This window comes from Mus musculus, chromosome 8 (assembly GCF_000001635.26).
Source record: "Mus musculus strain C57BL/6J chromosome 8, GRCm38.p6 C57BL/6J".
In the NCBI taxonomy this organism is placed as follows: Eukaryota; Metazoa; Chordata; class Mammalia; order Rodentia; family Muridae; genus Mus; species Mus musculus.
The window spans coordinates 78,076,209-78,083,463 of record NC_000074.6 but is presented as its reverse complement, the minus strand read 5'-3'; positions in this window follow the sequence as shown (position 1 = coordinate 78,083,463).

Here is a 7,255-nt window from a genome sequence, read left to right as displayed (position 1 = left end):
AACACACACTGGATCTTGAAGATATATATTGTGTGGTCATCAAACTCTGAGGCATCAATGAAATCTTTCCATGCTGTTGTTTGCAACAAAAATGTCTGAAGATAAGGAGTCAACCCCCAAAAGCTCATTCACAAGTAGCACTACCAACCACGTTGAGACACCTTCCCAATCATTAATGGTGAGGTACTATAACCTTTAGCAACATGGCTAACCTCCAAGCCAAGCTGGGAAATACGTCCACAAGTAATAAATCAGGAGATAACTATCAAATTTTCCCAAGAGGAGACTAGTGTTGCCAACTTCAGTGCCACTTTCTGAATGAACTTGAGTAACACTTTATGAGTCAGTGTCCCTGAAAAGGAAAACCCTCAAATCAAGACAGCTGCATAGGGACCCAGGATACAGAGGCACAGTGCAGCAAATCCAGAGGGACAGTAGTCACACTGGACACCGAATGCAGTGTGGCTCCACCCAGATGCCCCACGTAACCAGATGAATCTGAGTCAAAGTATAAGTACAGACCCCAGAGAAAGAAGGGTGGAGACCCAATGGCGTGAGCAGGAGAAAGGAGAGAGGCAGGCACCCAAATGATCTGATGGCCGTGAGTTCGAGGACCTACAGCTAAAATGAGTGCAAGAGAGGATGATGGCAGCCTTTGAAAGGTTATGTATGAACAAGGGAGTCACCCCAATGCGGCTGCAAAGGAAGTAGAAGAAAAGACGTCACTCAGTAGGCTGAGGTGGCCTTATTTCTCTTTGTAACTAACAAGGGGTTTACTGAAAGCTCAGTGCACTGGAAACCTCTGTTGCCTCCAACGCTGTGAGAATGGCTCCTATCATCCCTTTTTGCTACCGCTCAGTAGCCATGTAGCTGACAGAGAGGACTGGGTATTTCAGTGAGCCTGTTCTGGGCCTCGCAAGGAAGTTAATGCCCTGTTGGCGCCATCTTGCAAATCTTTCATTTTGAACAACTTTTTATCCTGCCTTGGTCCCTACAGGTCACTCAGGCACCTCCTTGCTTGTCACACAGGACGATAGTGTAAAGTCAATCACAGGTGGGTTTGCATATCGTTAAGTGTCCCTAACTTATATATGGTGCTGAGCCTCTAGAGCACTGGACATTTTAAGTTCTCGAACACATCATGTCATCCATGAAGATGTTTTTCCTTCTTCGTTTCTTAGTTGAATATTTTATGACTTTGAGGACTAATGTTATAATATCCATCACTTTATTTGACTACTATGTCTATTGTTATAAAGCATTTCAATTCTGCTATTCATATAATGATGCAAAACCATTTTTTTGCACAACTAGACAAAACTGTTACAAAATTGACATTATGAGAAGGGATAAAAAAATGATTCCCCTACCCAAATCTAACACCTCCCAAGTTCTTATGAGTACTCAAGTCTAGAGGTGTGGGGGTACACATTGTTAGTCACAGTACTCAGGAGGCAGAAGGTGACAGGCTTCTGTAAAGTTGAGACTAGCTTGGTCTACATAGTTCCAGGCCAGACAGGTCTATGTAATGAAACCTGGTGTGTGTGTGTGTGTGTGTGTGTGTATGTCTACATGAGACAGAGAATGCTTCTGGGTATTGACCCAAGAAAGAAAAGTAATGTATTACAGACATGCTGCCTTCTGCAGAATTTCTTCCACATCCTCAACATGTGTGCTGTTCTTTAACCACGTGGTCATCCCAATTCCATCGTCTCCCTATGGATTCACTGATAACCAAGTAACCATGTTGTTGCCCCTAGGGTATGGCTGTTTGCTCATTCACTGAGTACTTTGCATCAGATGCTAAAGTGTAACCTCCAACAAGCCTGAAGCAGGCTGAGCCAGACCTTGACTTTGCTGCCACTAAGGAGATTACCTAGGGTGCAGCCTGCCTCCCTAGATCACTCTATTGTTGAGCCACTGTCGCTGCTGCTACCTGCTGGGAGTCTGCCTAGCTATTCCGGAGACTACATTCTATCCTTCGTGTGGTCACCTGCAGCTGGGCTCCAAGGATGAATTGGCGGGAATGGGCCTCCCCCCTCCTTTATAAAGCGTGTCTGCCATTAAACATTAGAACCTTGAGCAGACTAGTTGTCTTGGTTCCATTATTTCTCAACCGGCCTAGGTCCCCTCTTCTCTTTCAGCTCCAGGCTGCCTCCCAGGCTAGAACCGGGACATGAGAGCTGCAGGCCGGCTCCAACCCTAAAGTATTAGGAGTTGTGTATAAATGAGAAGATCTGGCTGCTGTTCTCAGCGGTGTAGCTTACTGAGGGCAGCCTCACAAAAGCCTTTCATAAAGGCATGCTCCATTACAAATACTAAGACTTCCCAACTTAGAAGTGCCAAGAGAGCATTGTGAACTTCCTCTCTGTTTTTCTAAGAGCCAGCAAATGCATTGTCGTCCAGCTAACAAAGGCACTGGGTACACTGTTTCTATAAAGTATGCCCTCAGAACTGGGCAGTGAGAAGCCTATGCCCGAACATAGTGACCCATCATCCCACTCATACTGATCTGTCTGACCAGGGGCTACATTCCACTGAGTCTCAAACTTTACTGGCAAAATATGGCCTCTTGGATCCACTTTCCTGTTTTTTTTTTTTGTTTTTTTGGGTTTTTTTGTCTGTTACAACATGGATCCACTTCTACTGCATGCTATGGATTAGATGGCTATGCTATGCACTCCCCACTAGAAAGGTATTTCGGTCCTAACTCACAGTCCTTCAGCTCCTGACCTTATTTGTAAACGGCACTGATGATAGTGTAATTGTTTACAATGAAGTTAGGTCTGGGTGGAGTGTTTTCTGTTCAGTAGGAGCAGCATCTTCATGTAATTCATACGGAGAGGGTAGTGAAATCAGAGACCAGAAAGTTGCTTCTACAAGCCAGGGAGATTTGGCATAATCTTCACATATCAGAGATGACCAGTCCTGATAACCCCTGCTTCTCTAAAACTACGTTTGTGTTGTTTAAGCTGTAGAGTTGGTGACTTTATATCATTTATGCAACTACTGCAAAAGAATAGATTCCATCTGCTGCTCCTGTTCTAATATAAAAACAAAACAAATATTTTAATAATGGCTCCTGGAGTCATTTTGTATTTAAGAAACTCTTCCACATCCTTATTTTCTTCAGGAAATAATCTCTCTCTACTCCTGGCACTATCTTAGCGATGTGGTTTCTATCTCCACGTGCCCAGTTGTCAGTCTTGCAGCTGCCATTTCTCAGGAGTTACTCTCTCAGTGTGCTACAGTGCATTCTTACTTGGGAATTCAAGCAAGCAGATATCCTGTGTAGTCCTCGACCCTGCTGCTGCCCTCCAGGGAATCGAGGAACCCCGTGTCATCTGGATCTGCTCTACACCCGAGCACTTGCACCTCACACTGTGCAGACAGCCTCATAGCACGCCCCCATTTTCTTCATGGTCTAGTTGTTACCCAATCTGTCTCTCTTGTTTTGGATCTATACAGATCTCTAAGCACCCCAAGTTCACATTCTCAAGGGTGATTAAACTGTTTTCTGGCTTCCCTTCCCTAAGTTAATGGCTCCTTATAATTGCCTACTAATCCACTTCCCTTTAGTGAAGATGGACCACAAAATTTTAGAAGATGTTGGGATCTGTCACCAGGGACATTCTTGTAGGCTTGGGTGACATAGCTCATTAGTAGAGTACTTGCTCATGAAGCCAAACTATGCGATGTCTTTTCCCATCCATCTTTCAACACATTTACTTCTGTCCATCCTAACATATTCATGGACAAATTTGACTGAGCAGTGTCCTTGCCCCCAAAGTATACCTGTCCGTGTATTCTTGTACTGTGTATGAAGAATGAGCCTGAAAACACGGGAGAGGGGAGCCAACAGAAGGCCGTGGGCCTCTACACTCAATTTGCATTTATTTCAGAATGCAGCAGCTACTGATCTGTGAAACAAGAAAAAAAATATTTTTCTCTGTTCCTATTTGCTGACACACAGCTCCTAAAACCAAGCTCTGTGTCTCTTTGTATGCCGAGATCATTAATAGTAAGGCTTCTAAACAAACCAAACCTAGGATAAGGGTTGATAGTGATAACATTGGAATAGTGAGGTAATTTCTACCTTCACTCTAGCATTTGTATAGAGGCTGCAGGTCCAGCTATTCACTGATGGCCAGTGATGCAGTCCTACTATTGACTGAAGCCTCCATAGGAAAACAGACGAGCAGAGTTCAGAGGGTTCCAGTAAGGAACAGAATATTCACAAGCTGGGAGTATGGACCAACCTCAGAACTCCCCAAAGCACCCCCACCACCTTGTCCCATGTACTTACACAACTGATTGCTCCATCACTTCCTGTAAGACATCCTTTGTGAAAGACAGTGCCTGGGAAGTAGCTGTTTTCCTGGGCACTGTTAAGCAGCCACAGCAAATTGTCAAACTCAAAAGTGTCACGGGATCACCAATGTGTAGCCAAACTGAACAGGAGTTGTGGATAATTTGGGGGCCTGCTCTCTGTCCTTAGCATCTGGCTTCCTTTGGACCTGGACTTTGAGCTGACATCCAACATTGTTGTGTCAGAATTCAATTACATGGCGGGTCACCCAGTTGATACACAGTGAAGGGGAGAGTCTCTTGAAGAAGCATGTCCCCATTTGTCACAGGCATGTGTGTCAAACAGGTACAACAACCATTTGTTCTGCCCGTCTGGATAATTTTGTGTAATATCACTTTCAAGTGTTCTTCATCAATTCTAGACATGAGTCCAAACTCCTTAGGCTGCTTCCCGGTTGCTAATAATATAACCTGGCTTATCCCTCCAGCATCCTGACTCAATCCTCCCCCCCCCTCACCTGAACTATTCCTGCCTTTTGCATATGCTCTCCCTGCAGGATCCTCTTCCGTTCCCATGGAACCCACCCCGATCTTCAGTCTAGTTCATAATCAGTCTTCAGATCTCACTGAAGACCAGAGACCTAATGTTATTTCGCCTTTACAGGCTCCTTTAAGTAGAATTAGTGAGTCGTTCTTTTAGGACACTCTGTAACTTCTTTACCTTCTACATACTTCTACGGCTCTGTTGTCTCCCTTCCTTCTTCGTCCTCCTCCTTCTGCTCCTCCTCGTCGTCTTCCTTCTCCACTTCCGCTCTGTCTCCCGTGTGTGTCCATCCACGTACACATGTATGTGAATGTATCTATTTGACCATGTATGGAGATAAGAGGTCGTCAGCTCCAGGAGTCTTTCCTTGGGTGCTGTCCATTTGTTATTTTTTCAACAGAAGTCTTCATTTGCCTGGGGCTCACTGCTTTTGCCTACTGGCTGGCCAGAAAGCCCAAACTCTGGAATTATAATTATAAGCATGTACTACCAGGTCTGGCTTTTTATGTGGGTATCAGGGATTAAACTCATACTGTCATGTTTATGCAAGTAGCACTTTATCAGCTAAGCTTTCTGCCCAACTGTTTTCCCACAATGCATCTTAACTTCAGTGCAAGCTCTCAGTGTGAATGCTACTGAGATTGTGGGCCAAGTACTTATCTTACTGGCACCTCTGGTCTCTGCCCACTAGATTTAAGTAACCCCTTTGAAACTCTGACAACCAAAACCTCACCAGACAGTTCCAATGTCTCCTGAGGGACAAAATGCCTCTAGTCATAGTATAAGCCACTCCAGAGTTGAACCTTGCTTTTTTTTTATCTTATTAACCTAGAAACTAGCACAGGACCACAACATCCTCAGCCAACTTGTAATGAACTGATCTAAGCCTCAGAAACATGACCCCTTTCCAGCAAATGCAACCAGGAACACAAACAATGCTGATAGTGTCATGCAGGTATTTCCAAATAAAGACATCGACTTGTTAAAAACCATGTTTCCTTCCTAAGAAGGACAGAAGTGTTCTAGACTTCCTTTCTAAAAGCAAAGGTCAGTCTGAAAAACTTCTCCGAAGCTCTGCAGCCTCAGGCTGTTTTTGACTGGGCAGTTCTTGAAACCCAGAGGCTCCTTCCTGCAGGCTCTGTCACTGCCTTGCCACTCTTCCTGCCCAGCAGTCTTCCTTCCGTGAGACCTTGTCAGTGCCTCTTCAGGACTCCCAGCATGAGGGTAGAGGCCTCAGTGGGCACTCCCTCTGCTCAGGGACTGGCCTTCAGCAGTCTGTGATGCTCTGTGGCTCATGGCCAATCCATTGTCTGAGCTTCCTGCGCCAAGGCATTTGGCTCCTGTTCACGGGCTTTTATCTGCATTTATCTTTTCGCCCAAATGAGTTTAAATTATGTCTTTATCTTTTTACTACTGAGTCTGCCTAGATTCTGTCTTAATATGACTTCCTAGTAAAACCCATTTTCTTCTCTTAGGGAAAGTTGTAAATGCTGAGATGGGAAATAGACTGCTTGTAGTAAAGTGGGACGAGCCCAGCCCAGTGCTGGAGGGACGGCTCAGACTTCCCAGCATCAGGCAGACTTAGTGAGTTCCCCCACACCCTCAACCTATCAAAGGCAACTCTTGGATGCTTTATTTTGCAGAGCAAACAAAGGAAAAATAAGACCATATAAACAAATAAACAAATAGAAACAAACTGAAGATAATGAACTCTGACAAAATAGAAGGGAGAAATTCTTTCTCTTTCAATTAGGAGAGCTGGAAGTTCCTCCTGGTAGCTGACCACTACAACAAAGAGCACTGTTATCTGACCATGTTTGCCTTTTCTGTTCTGTCTGCATTAGTTTCTGTGAAATTCTGAAACACAGTTTTGGGGCTCTTGTATTTAAAACTGTGTGTCAGACATTGTAGGCTGGCTAGTCATTTCCATTTCCCACAACTCCCTCCTCCCCCGAATCTGGTACAGTTGCATAGTCACCTGTCTCACATCTAACCTGGGAATGTTGTCTGTTTCTGTAGAAGGATTTTTCTGAGGAATTCTGGGAAGGTGGTTGCTTTCCTGGTGTAAAACATAACATTGAGATAGATGCCCTTTCCTTCTCTCCATGTGTTTGTGGAAATGTTGCCTGAGCTTCGGTAGCCACGTGCTGATGTGACGGTTTCTTCCACCAGGGCGACTGCTTGGTCAGAAAACTAAACCACTTTCTCAAAACCTCAAGTGGACAATAATTCTATCATTTGCTACTGAGATCATTAAAGTGAAAACAGATGTCTTTAAACCCTAGTCAAGTCCCTCTATAAACAGACGATGTGTTTTTCATACCCACCCCCTCTCCCCAGGGTGTTCTCACCAGAAATCCATCAGGGCACAGTAAGATTCATGCCAAACCATGGTCATTGGCA